The sequence below is a fragment of the Rhipicephalus microplus genome, chromosome 1 (assembly GCF_043290135.1).
Source record: "Rhipicephalus microplus isolate Deutch F79 chromosome 1, USDA_Rmic, whole genome shotgun sequence".
Taxonomy (NCBI): domain Eukaryota; kingdom Metazoa; phylum Arthropoda; class Arachnida; order Ixodida; family Ixodidae; genus Rhipicephalus; species Rhipicephalus microplus.
Genome location: NC_134700.1, coordinates 74,293,839 through 74,306,530, shown reverse-complemented (window position 1 = coordinate 74,306,530; position 12,692 = coordinate 74,293,839). Strand labels below are relative to the sequence as shown.

Genomic DNA, 12,692 nt, shown 5'->3' with positions numbered 1-12,692 from the left:
ATAGATCATTTCCTTGGCAATTTTCTGCTTGAAAGTTTGATAGATTTCTAGTGCCGACTTCTTAATCATGCCAATTCTACACATGTCGGTCTCCGTTTTCTTCACCTTCTTCTTAGCCGATAGTTCTTTTCGGTTTGGCTCCCTGCTCTTTTCTAAGTATTTACCCGTCAATTTTTTGGTTAGCTTCCTCCATTTCGTTTTGACATTCCTCATGTAAAAGTAGCTAAAAACCTTCTTAGGTCAACGCTCCTCCCCCATTTTGCTCAATCTCTTCTCAAATTTTATCTTGCTGCTAGCTTCTCGGCCCTCGAATGATGTCCATTCCATATCACTTTGTACTCCCTGATTTGGTGTATTCCCATGAGCTCCTAAAGCAAGCCTACCTATTCCTCGTTGCTTAATTTCTAATCTTGCTTGAACCTCTGATCTCATGCACAAGACCGCATTGCGGAAAGTCAGACCAGGAACCACGACCCCTTTCCATATTCCTCTCACAATATCTACATATTGTGTAGTGGGGAATTTGCAAGGCACTGACTAGTGGGACCATCTCTGAATGCTAAACGCGAGCGTGTGCACGAGCTGTAGACGCTGGGCTGCTCGAGCATTTGTGTCCGTACCAGCTGCCTGCCTACTACTTGGCGTCGCTATTAAACTCCTTTGCAAAGTGGTGGAGGCGCTGGGTTCCACAATTTCCACAATGCCCTATTTTTCATCACTGCTGCATTACTGTTTCCTAAATTTAGTCGTTACGTGTATTTCGTGTTCCCTCAGGTACTCGGTCCCATTGCTTATCCATACGCCCAGATATTTGTATTTATCTGTTATCTCTAGCGTGACCTCCTGTATCCTAAGCTTACTGCTTTCATTATCATTAAAAATCATGGCTGCTGATATTTCCTTACTGAATCTGAAATCTAACCTATCTCCCTCATTACCGCAGATGTCCATCAATCTCTGCAAATCTTCCTTGTTGTTGGCCATTAGCACTATATCGTCTGCGTACAATAATGCTGGTAGTGCCTGATTAATAAGTTTTCCTTGTTTGACTAAAGAGAGGTTGAAGCCAAGTCCACTTCCCTCTAATTTGGCCTCTAATCCTTGTAGGTACATCATGAATAACAAGGGTGACAGAGGACACCCCTGCCTAAGCCCCCGTTTTATCCCTGTGGGCTCGGATACCTGTTTTTCTCATTTTATAACTACCCTGTTGCTTTTATAGCTCCGCTGATGCGAACGCCCTCACACGCCAGAGCCGCTCGTAGAAACGTCTTGAACTCTGAATAGCGGGTGCTTCAATATCAGCGCGAAGTTAAGCAGCGTTGGTCTTCGATTTACCGTCTTAGAGCGACCACCTCACCGCAGCGTCATCGGTAGAATGCCGTTTGGAGAGCACAACGAACCTATGCTAATCCCGTGTGTCCCGCTAACCTTTACGATTTCGCGAAGCTTCGTAGTTTCACAGAAGTTCAAAAAGGTGCCCCTATGCTCGGGCAGAAATTGTAAACATGCGCGGATCCAGGTGGAATGTCTGGTCCTCTGTGTCTTATCGTCGATCTTGAAGTTTTGTGCGTGCACTGGCGTATGTAGCTCGCGACAAATAGGCGAGGACCTCCCTGCATGCTTCTCTGTATACCCACCACTGTGCCACTTGAATGCTCATTGCAGTGCGAACACTTGCTGTTACGGAATAAAATCCTCGCAACTATCGTGATCAAACGCCGTCGAAAAGGGGGGAGAAGGATGGCTGCTTGCGGGTGAAAACAAAATGGAGGTGGCAGAAGACAACCGAGTTAAGGCAACGCTAACGAAAACAAAATGACGCAAAATTCACCAGCGAAAGTCGCCGGATTTTACCCGTGTTTCCTGCGCGTTACTTGCGTGGTTGAGTGAAAGCGAAACGCGCTAGCTGTGTCAGTTCATTGGATAAGTGGTGTAGTTTGTTCGTAGACTTAGCGTTTCGACGGTATTCAAACAGCGGTAGTCGACGGCATCGACACGCTGAAGCGTCGGTAGCTATTTCACAACTCGCAGGGTCTGCCCGGCTCGAAGCTTGCCAACGCCCTCTATGATCGCTTGACAACTGCGGTACAGCCGCTAAACTACGTCCCTCCCTCCAGTGACCTACTGATGCAAAACCTAACTGACACGCCTGGCTAATACGTCCGTGACTTTTTAAGTGGTGGTAGTTAGTGACCTTTTAACCGCAATGCCAGTTGGGCAATCATTACCTCGCACTACTTTCATTATTTCCTTTGTCCAGAATGCAGATGCGACCGCTAGTTTGAAAGTGCTCCGAGTCGCTACGAGCTGTGCCACCGCTGAGTACATGCTCCTTATTTCAGCGGCGTGTTTCATTACTGGTTTCTCGTCTCTGTTGCACATAACTGTGAGGAGTGAAGGCGGCGCACCTTTCTTTTTTTTATTTTTTTTTGTAAAACCGCGAGAATCTTGTGTTTTGCCTTCATTCATAGGTATCCTTCGGTACCCGTGTGTCTTTGTTCGTGCACAAACTGTCTTTGCCCATGTGTATAAAGCGTACAGTGTGCTGTCGTCGCAACTGATCTCGCGGATGCAACCGATAGTCTTTTATACCTACAGAACTACGTCCTTCTCCCGTCCTCGCAAAAGAGAGATTTTGTGTAACCGCATTCACTCCTGTCCATCGGCCGCAATGGGAGTCTGTCGCGATTAAAGTCTCTAGATTCACGCGAAAAAAAAATATTGAGACAATTGAGCCGTGGTTACTGTATAGCTTCGCCCCTGTCACCTTCCAGCGTTTACCATTGGGCGAAGTAACGAAAAATGACCCCGGTAGTCGATCTTCATGGCGCAGCGATGACGTGCAAGTTGCGGTAACCTTCACAGCTGCGCGCGCGGAGATTCCGCGTTGGCGAATTTTTTTCCCCGAAAAAACCGTTTCGGCGCTCCCTGCATGAGCAAGATTGAAAGAACACTCTTGCGCTTCGGCGTAGGTGTACCTTAGAGGGGCTTAAAACTGGTGCGTGTCGTCCCCATCTGCGGCGTCGCACACTGGTTTTTGTCAAGTAGAACGTCAGAATTAATATAATTAACGTTCGTGTTCCGTGACATTCCGAAATGCAGCCGCGCTCGCGAAACCTTTGACCATCTCGTATTACACCGATGTCGAATACATTGAGGCAATGGCCATCTTATCACTTTCCAGTGGATTCCCGCTCATTGCGGCGTTATGGGAAACGAAGAGGCAGACGCTGAAGCTAAAAATGCCTTAAGCAGTGCCCCTGAAGTACGCATTGCGTTTTCTCGAGCTGACACGAACGCCCTGCTTCGCTGCGTGATGCGCAGCTACACACTTCAGCACTGGACCAAACCGGAACGGCGACACCAGTGACTTCACAAATGGGACCCGGAAATGAGGTTCCGCATGCCCCCTATATTGAAACGGCAACTCACAAGTATGATCCACCGCATTCGTCTTGGTGTGGCGTACACCAGACGTTACGCACATATCATCGGTCGCAGTGACACCGGTCCTAATTGTGAACACTGTGATGTGCCAGAAACACTTGGGCACATATTTTGTGCCTGCCCAGCATACGCATGTGAACGACAAACACTGATTTATTCTACTGAACGATACCGCAGTAGGTCAATAACTGAAGAGACCGTGCTGGACCCTTGGCCAGACACCAACAGTGTAATTGTGGTAATAAGAGCGGTTGTAACCTTTTTGGAAGCAAGTGGACTATATGCGCGGCTATAAAGTTTGTCTCAGCTAGAAAGAATACTACACACTCACCTCTCTATCTCACCATCGCCATCCATTATTCTTTCTTTTTCTCTTTCCCCTCCCCCAGTGTAGAGTAGCAGGCTAGAGCAAGCTATGGCTCAGGCCGACCTCTCTGCCTTTCTGTAAATAAACCTACCTCTCTCTCTCTATTTGAGGCACCATTTGTTTTCGATATTAAAGTATGCTGTGCGACTGGACGTGTAGCTACTCGGCGCGGTGGTTATGTCTCTCGGCCGCTGACCCGCAGGTCTCGGGATCGAATACCGGCCGCATAGCGATATATACGCTGAATTCTGGAGGCCCGTGTGCTTTGATTTAGGTTCACGTTAAAGAACACCGCGTGGTCGGAATTTCAGAAGCCCACTACTATTGCGCCCGTTATAATTATGTCGTAGCTTTTGGGCCGTAAAACCAAGACAGGTGTTATTATGACCTTCTAGAAGACATACTTGTGCGGTGGAGATTTTTTTAACAGTTTCATAATTACGAAAAGCTGCACTAGCGCACGATATTAGGGAGAATATTGGTTACAAGACCGTATCAGCAAAAAATAAAAAGAATAAGTACATTTACAGAAGTATACACTATATTATACAATGTTGGGTAATGATTCATGAAATAGTTATTATAGGTCATGATTGCAGCGTTTAGGGAAAGCTTGTTCTGTTATTCTAATGCGGGGAGGGCGATAACAATATTGCTCTATGACGCAAAAAATTTAGTTCGTCGTACACCGTTTCATACATCAAGTGGAACGCCAGGGAAACTGCGCAAGAAGTTCGGTTCATAGAGTTTTCTATAAGTACTCTAGAGGGAGCTTGCGTCTATGGGAGCTGTGCAGTAACGCATGGCGTTTCAGCGAGCGTGGGAAATATGGGTAGTATACAACTTTGTCTAATCTTCGTACTTCCGGCTGCGTTTGGCTTCGAGTGGCTTGAAGCTGCTTTGTTACGAGACGGTAATAGACAATTCTTCAGCAGTTGCCACCTTGACTTCAAGTCATGTCACGAGCTTCACAGCGTCCATTCTTTTATTCGAAACAAAACACAACAGTAAACGATGCCACAAGTCCGTTCGAAGCCCGCAAGCACGAAGAATAGGCAAATGTGTGTACTATACACATCATTCCCGTGGTTGCCACAGTCTCCATTAAGTAATTTTAGGAAGCTTTCTGGTTCGGTCAGCGAAACTCCGTAATGAGCTCCAGCTTCGCGCTGCCGGAAACAATTGCGATGGCGACGATAGGAAAAGCTCAGCGTGAACACCTTATTGACAATAGGGCGTGTCTATTTCTCAGGGAAATTCAAATTATTTAAATGCATTATCTAGTCTCAAATGCAAAGAAAATACGCATCAGTGGTGGCAAAAATTATTGGATTATTAATTAGTGCGAGCGCATGCACTGCAAGAAGTCTCGCAAGCTCCCATAGCGTTGCACCTGATGTGATGTGGAAACGCAGATGTAGAGCATGAGGCGGAAGCCTATATGCTCTCAGTATTCTGCATTTTTTAGTGTGAAATAACAGCCAAGGAAAGTACAGGGGATGTTATCAGTAGTAACTGTAATATGTACATGCGGAGAGAGGAAAGGGGACGAAAAGCTAACTCGTGAAGCGAAAATGGCCCGTGTGCTCAGGCGCACCCCAGGTGGTCGAAATTTCCGGAGCTACGGCTATGGTGGTTTTGTGACACGACACATCAAAAGATGACTCGCCGACAGGGACAGCCAACCTGCGACCTTCGAATAACTCGTCCTGTGGTCTATCAACTGAGCTATTTACCGCGGTGCACTTTATGTGGTATACATGTGCGTTTAGACGTGAAAGCGTATGTCAGCGCCGCTTGTTTAGCGCTCCCACGTTTAAACGCATGCAAAAAAAAAAAAAGAATCTTGTCCATGGCTGAAAAAGCGAGAAAGATGCAGATAGAATAGGCACTAAACATAAGCGGACCCGAGTGAGGATTGAACAGAGGCCGTATGCGTGGCAAGCACGTGTTCTACCACAGAGCCGCAATTAATGCTTCTTGAAAGTGCTTCTGAAAAAAAAAAAACATGAATACGAATGCCAAGTAATAGCAGAAGTCTCTTTAACGCATCGTACATATTGCGTGGCAGAAGCGTAGAATCGCTCCATGCGAACTTAACAACGGGTGGATGTTTTATAGGCCTGTGGTGAGCGTTGGAACACGCGCCTCCGCACCCCACGCAACATAAACTACGTTCCCTGAACTCTGTGTGTTATCTCTTACACTGTGTTTTTGTATATGCGTAAAACATCCTCCCTTGTACGCTTTCCTCCTCCTCTCCTTCCTTCATCCTCTCGCGGCGACGGCCCGCACTTGCGTGCCGCCGCAGCTCGGCAGACGAAGAATAAACAACCGTACCGCACGGACGTCTTGTCTCGCAGTCAGTCGATCCGCCGCATGCCCTCTATAATTGGTGACCCGGTTTTGTCAAACGCACCTAAGTAACGTAGATTAGAGCCGCGCTTCTAACGACTGAAAAAGATCGGACGCCAACGCACGGATCTTCCAAAATGGAGCATCAAGCTCATACACCCACCCCCAACCAAACGACGCCAGACACCGATCCATGCAGTGAGTCCGTCTGAACTGGCACTTGCCGTCTTCCGCCATACTGGGAACGCAACCCTGCCGTGTGGTTGCTACTAGTGTAATCTCAATTCCAGCTATCAATGATCACCTCGCAACGGCGGCAATTTCACCACGTGGTCGGCGTACTTTTCTCAACAGCTGCAGAAGAGGTAGTCGGTATTTTACCTCGTTTTGCAACAATCCCCCGGCTAGACCATACGACCAGCTTACAGCAGCCCTCCTAAAAAGAACCGCTGCGTCGGAGAGAACCAGAATACAGCTAGCATGCTACTCGATCTCCGCAGAGGAGCTCGGTGACCGACGTCCAAGCCAGCTTTTGCGGCGAATGACACAGCTTCTCTGCACTAGTGCGACAACTATGGACACTGCAATGCTACGTCAACTTTTTCTCCAGCGACTGACATCACAGGTCCAAATGGTGCTTAATACCGCCACAGTCATGGATTTGACATCACTGGCTGCACTAGCCGATAACGTTATGAAGGCGGCGACACCAAGTTTCGCAGTCACATCCACCAGTACACCCACGCAATTGACACCACCGACCACTCCTGCCACCCCTGCTAAGTCACCTAACCCTGCACACATTACCGCTGGCCCCTCTGATGTTGACCGCCTTTGTGCTCGGCTGGAACATTTCATCGCGGCATCAACTTACCCAGAGCCATCCGCACATCGTGAGCGCTAACGTCTTCGTTCTTCGACGTCCAATCGGCGCAGACGAGAGTGAAGTGACTCCCCAGGTCTATGTATGTGCCTTTACCATCGCCGTTTTGGTGCAAATGCCCGCCGCTGTCTTTTGCCTTGCACATGGTCGGAAAGCTCAACGGCCGACCACTAGCGGCGACGAGTGGTCAGCGCCAAGAAGAATGTCGTCTTTTCCACATCTTTGACCGAACTGCCCGTCAGAAATTTCTGATCGGCACAGGAGCCCAAGTGAGTGTCTTCCCAGCCACAAAAGCAGAACGCACCTCCACTGTACTGTTATCACCTTAAAGCTGCCAACGGAACACACCTTCCCGTGTACAAACAACATTCTGTAACACTCAACTTGGGGCTTCGAAGAATCTTCCGGTGGGTGTTTTTTGTCGCTGATGTTGGTTATGCAATAATTCGTGCCGACTTTCTCAACCAACATGGACTCCTCGTCGATGTCAAGAGAAAGCGCTTAACAGACTCCGCAACTTAACTCTCCATTCACGGACTTGCAGTGCGTGAAACTACAGATATGGTACTCTGATGCGCCACAGTTGCCAAAGAGCCATCTGCAGCCTTCTTAGCAGGGTTTCCTCAGCTAACATCACCACCAAATTGGACTAAACCAGTCTGCCATGACGTTCGGCATCACATTGTAGCATCAGGACCGCCTGTGTTCTCTCGACCGTGACGTCTAGCCCCAGAAAAACTCAAAGGGGCCTGTTCGGAATTCGAACATATGCTTGAACTCAGCATCATCAGAACCTCTTCTAGCTGGGCATCTCCTCTTCATCTTGTCACCAAGAAGTCTGGGGATTGGAGGCCATGCGGGTATTACCGGTCTCCGAATACCAAGACCGCTTTGGACCGGTACCGACTGCCCAACACGCAGGACTTCACTTCAGCTCTCCATAGCACTATCATCTTTTCAAAAAATTGATCTTGTCCGTGCCTATCACCAAATCCCCGTAGCAGATGAAGCCATTCCAAAAACAACAATCAGAACACCACTCGGACTATTTGAATTCATCAGAATGCCATTTGGACTCCTAAATACTGCGCAGCCTTCTAAGCGTTTCATAGATTGTGTTGTGCGTGGACTGCCATTCGTATTTACATACGTTGATGACATCTTAGTCGGAAGTTCTTCGCCCGATGAACGCTTGCACCATCTGTGCCAGCTGTGCCAACGCCTCCTCGCAAATGGCGTAATCATCAACACGTAAAAAAGCCGACTCGGACAAGCCCTCGAATTCCGTGGTCATTACTTGGACACCAACGGCATCCGCCCACTTCCTCACAAAGTGCAAGCTATCGCCGAGTTTGCCAAACCATCGTCAACCACAAAGCCCCGCCAGTTTCTTGGGCTCGTAAACTTTTACCACCGTTTTATCAGAAACTGCGCCACGCTGCTTGAACCCCTAGACCGCATGCTTTGCGGCAAGCACTCCGCAAAAGCACTACAATGGGACACTGCTGCGGATGACACATTTAATGCCACCAAGCGCGCCTTGGCCGATGCAACTCTACTCGCCCACCCACAACCAGATTGTCCGCTGGCACGCATGACTGACGCTTCCATCACAGCGCAAGGAGCTGTTTTACAGCAGAAGGTCAACGGTGCATGACAACCACTTGCGTTTTTCTCAAAACACATGACTCCTACTCAGACACGATACAGCGTTTTCGGTCGGGAACGTCTCGCGATCTACCTGGCAGTACGCCACTTCCGCCACCTACTCGAAGGCAGAACGTTCACAGTCTTCACAGATCACAAGCCTCTCACCTATTCAATAGGCCGTACTGCAACACTGTATACGCCACGGGAAGTGCGACAACTAGCCTTTATTTTCAGAACTCACGATGGATACATATCCGGCACATCAACGGCATGGGCTACACTCCTGTTGACGCACTTAGTCGCGTAGATGCTGTCACACGCAGTAGTTAAAAAACGTCAGTTTCGTCGTCCTATCCAATCGATTTACATGAGCTGGCAAGAGCACAGACAGACGACTCAGACCTATCTTACCTACGGGATACGCAAACATCACTGAAACTGGATACAGTCTCCATTGAAGACGTGCCAATCATTTGTGATACTTCTACAGGCACACCGAGACCGTATTTGCTTATCCCTTTCCGCAAGAAAATCTTCGATTCCTTGCACAACCTTTCACACTTCGGAATTCGTGCAACTCAAAGGATGATCAAATTACGTTTCGTCTGGTGCCGCGTGAATGCTGACATTCGCGACTGGGTACGGGCGTGCGCACCATAGCAGCGTGCAAAAGTACATCGTTACCGAGCACCTCCCCCTCAGCGTTTTCTGCAGACTGATCAATGTTTCGCAGTGGTCCACATCGACATCGTTGCCCCCCTTCCCCCTTGTAAAGGTTACCGGTATTTATTGACTTGTGTTGACCACTTCACCAGATGGTCTGAGGCTACGCCTATCCCTGATGTCACATCAGCTACAGTGGTTGATGCTTTCGTCTCTACTTCGGTGGCGCGATTCGGCTGCCCCAGAACAGTCGTCACTGACCGCAGCCGCCAGTTTGAGTCATCGCTTTTCAAGGAACTCGTCAAGCTGCTGGGAGTGGCGCGATTGCGAACTGCCTCTTACCATCCACAAATAAACGGGCTCGTAGAACATTTCCATCCTCACCTGAAAGCAGCGTTTACAGCACATGGTCCCACGGCCAAGTGGCTCTATGCTCTCCCGCTCACGCTGCTGGGAATTCGATCTGCGTTCAAGGAAGACCTTTCGTGCGCCAGTGCCGAGCTTGCTTATCTTCGTTTACCGGCAGACTTCTTCGACGCCACTAAACTATACTATTCGCCCACACCAAGCGAGTACGTTGACAAACTGCGTGATATCTTCCGGGACGTCCGATCACAGCCAACGCGAGCAAGCCACTCACGAACTGTTTAAAACAAATGACTCTAGACCTCCACAAATCGACGCATGTCTTTGTGCGCTACGGCCCCGTTCGCAGTCCCTTGCAACCACATTATCTTGCGCCCTTCCGTGGACTCGAACGCCGTTCCTCAACTTTCATCGTGGACCTTAATGGAAAGCGCGATGCAGCCGCACTCGAGCTGCTGAATCCGGCATACGTAGACGGCCCGGTTTCTTGCATTTCAGCATCTTCTACGTGTCCCCTTACAGCGCCTGCATATTTTTACGACCAACACGAAGTACCTCAGGCTAGCCGCGTTCACTGGAGCTAACTGATCGTTGGTCGCTTAGGTTTCCTCTCTCTCTCGGAGGGGGGGGGGGGGTGGAAGTGAGCGTCGGAACACGCACCTCCGCACCCACACGTAACATAAACTACGTTCCCTGAACTCTCTGTGTTATCTCGTACACTGTATTTTTGTATATGCGTAAAACATCCTCCCTTGTACTCTTTCCTCCTCCTCTGCTTCCTTCCTCCTCTCGCGGCGGCGGCCCGCACCAAATTCTAGGAGGCGCTGCCCGCACTCGCGTGCCGCCGCTGCTAGGCAGACGGAGAATAAACAACACAGACGTCTTGTCTCGCATTCAGCCAATCCGCCGCATGACCTCTACAGGCCCACCTGTTAGAAATAAGCGCACAGGCATATTCTTAATCATCATCAGCAGCAGAAGCATCAACAAAGTAAACAGCTGCGTAGGTTCGCGTGTTGCCGCGTAGTCGGCCTCTCGCTGATTCGCCAAAGTAATCGGCGTGGTGGGCACTTGACAACTGCGCCTTCCCTAGGACTTTACTGATACTTTGAAACGGCCAATACACAGTCGTTCGTTTACTTGCGGCATAGTTGCACAGAGAACCAACCGAAGCAGGCTAGCAGTTCCGAAGGCGATGCGCGCGAGACCAGATTAAGCTATCGCGATCAAGAAGGCGAAGCTCAAGCGTCCTCGAATTTATTTTCGTCCCTTACATCTTCTCCCGTACTGCGTTTTCAAGTGAATATGTGTGCCGTCGACCGTAGCTTCAATTGTAACATGATGCCAACGATGACGTCTCAAATGACGCACGACGTTGTCGTGCCTTGATAAAAAGGTGGCCTGATCTCGGAGGCTGTGCGAGACCACGTTAGGAAGCTTTCGATGGGCGAGGGGAGAACAACACAACACGCAACAGCGTGGCCCAACGGGAGAGAGACAGGCGATTCACGCGGGAGAGGGCTTCGTCTCCGCGTAGCCGGGCTGATGACGACGATTCGCGAGCGTTTGTTTCGTAGGTACAAATGTATGTTTGGGGTAGGCGCTGTCGACATACTTGGTCGCTTGTAGCAACGTCACGGCACGTATACTCCACTGCAGTCCAAAGCTCGCCGTCGTTAGGGTGGCCAGCCACACTATTGTCGTCCTCTATGATGACGCGGCAACTTGCACAGCAGCTGCAAAGATGCCCCCGAGCGCAGCGCACCGTGGAAACATTCCGCGGTCGCGCAGGAGGTCGCGGTGTGTGGGCGTAGCCTGCAGGCCGCCAAAAAGAGACCTAATGGAGAAGACGTAGTGATGTTACGCGTGCATGGGCTTTTGTCATGTGCATTGGTTACGCGTACATGTTTTGTTCTCTCTAACAACTGCTGACGGTATTGCAGGAGTGTGAACGTTCTTCACCACTCGCAAATCATCGGATAGAGTGAAGAAAGGGATTTATACTCTACATACCTCTCTCTCTCTGAGAAAGTAGAATCCACATATAGTCTTCAGGCATGACAGAGTAAAACGCCATTACACTCCTGCTCTATATATGCCCGTCAACTGCGTGCGATTACCAGTATTTAATAACCACACAGATTTGCAGTAAGGAATAATGCATTTGTTCTTTATCTTTGGAGACAAGTAATGTAGCGCGTAGGCAGTATAACCGCTGGTCATTAAGGGTAACTGACTGGATTCCCAGAGAAGGCAAGCGGGTTAGGGAGAGACAGAAAGTTAGGTGGGCAGATGAGATTACGAGGTTGGCGGGTATAAACTGGCAGCAGCAAGCACAGGACCGACTTGAGTGGCGGAACATGGGAGAGGCCTTTGTTCTGCAGCGTACGTAGACACAGACTGATGGTGAGAATGATGATGAATAAAAAAAAAAAACTGCAGTTGCAGCGCCTCCCAATGAATTACAGCGCGCTGGAAGGCATTCAATATAATCGTTTTAGCCTTATATTCGTGTACTGAAAGAAGTGAGTGGAACGCAATTTAATCGGTCACGATCAAAGCTAAATTTATATCGTTATTGTTTTCCTTTTATATCAATATTTATGTTTTTAGCTACGAACATCGCATGCGGAGGCTGCTGCCGTAAGCCTAATGTTCGGTATGGCTACAGTGCAGTGTTGTGTCTGTTGACGCCGGACGTGAAAGAGAATGACCGAAAATATGTGTAATTGAGTAGGCGACTAGAACACTATTGAACGTGCAGTTGAGAAGTCTTTTATTTTCACGCGCGCTCTTTTGTTCTGGCATGCCTTCCGAGATGGCAGGCGCGCGGTAAATTTCTGTCCGGCCGTCCCAGTGGCACGGACAGAGCGTGTTTCTAGAGGTGGGCGTGGCCTGCTTTTTTCTCCGCACCGCGGTGCTCCTTCGTATGGTCGAAAAGGCCTACTGAAAAGACCT

General features: G+C 49.1%; 1 protein-coding gene and 1 pseudogene across 1 annotated transcript in view; both read left to right on the top strand.

The window, feature by feature from the left end:
- Positions 1–12,692, top strand: part of LOC119177974 (uncharacterized) — a 119,834-nt gene that overhangs the window by 13,355 nt on the left and 93,787 nt on the right. The window lies entirely within an intron of this gene.
- LOC119185866 (uncharacterized) lies at positions 6,400–7,215 on the top strand (annotated as a pseudogene).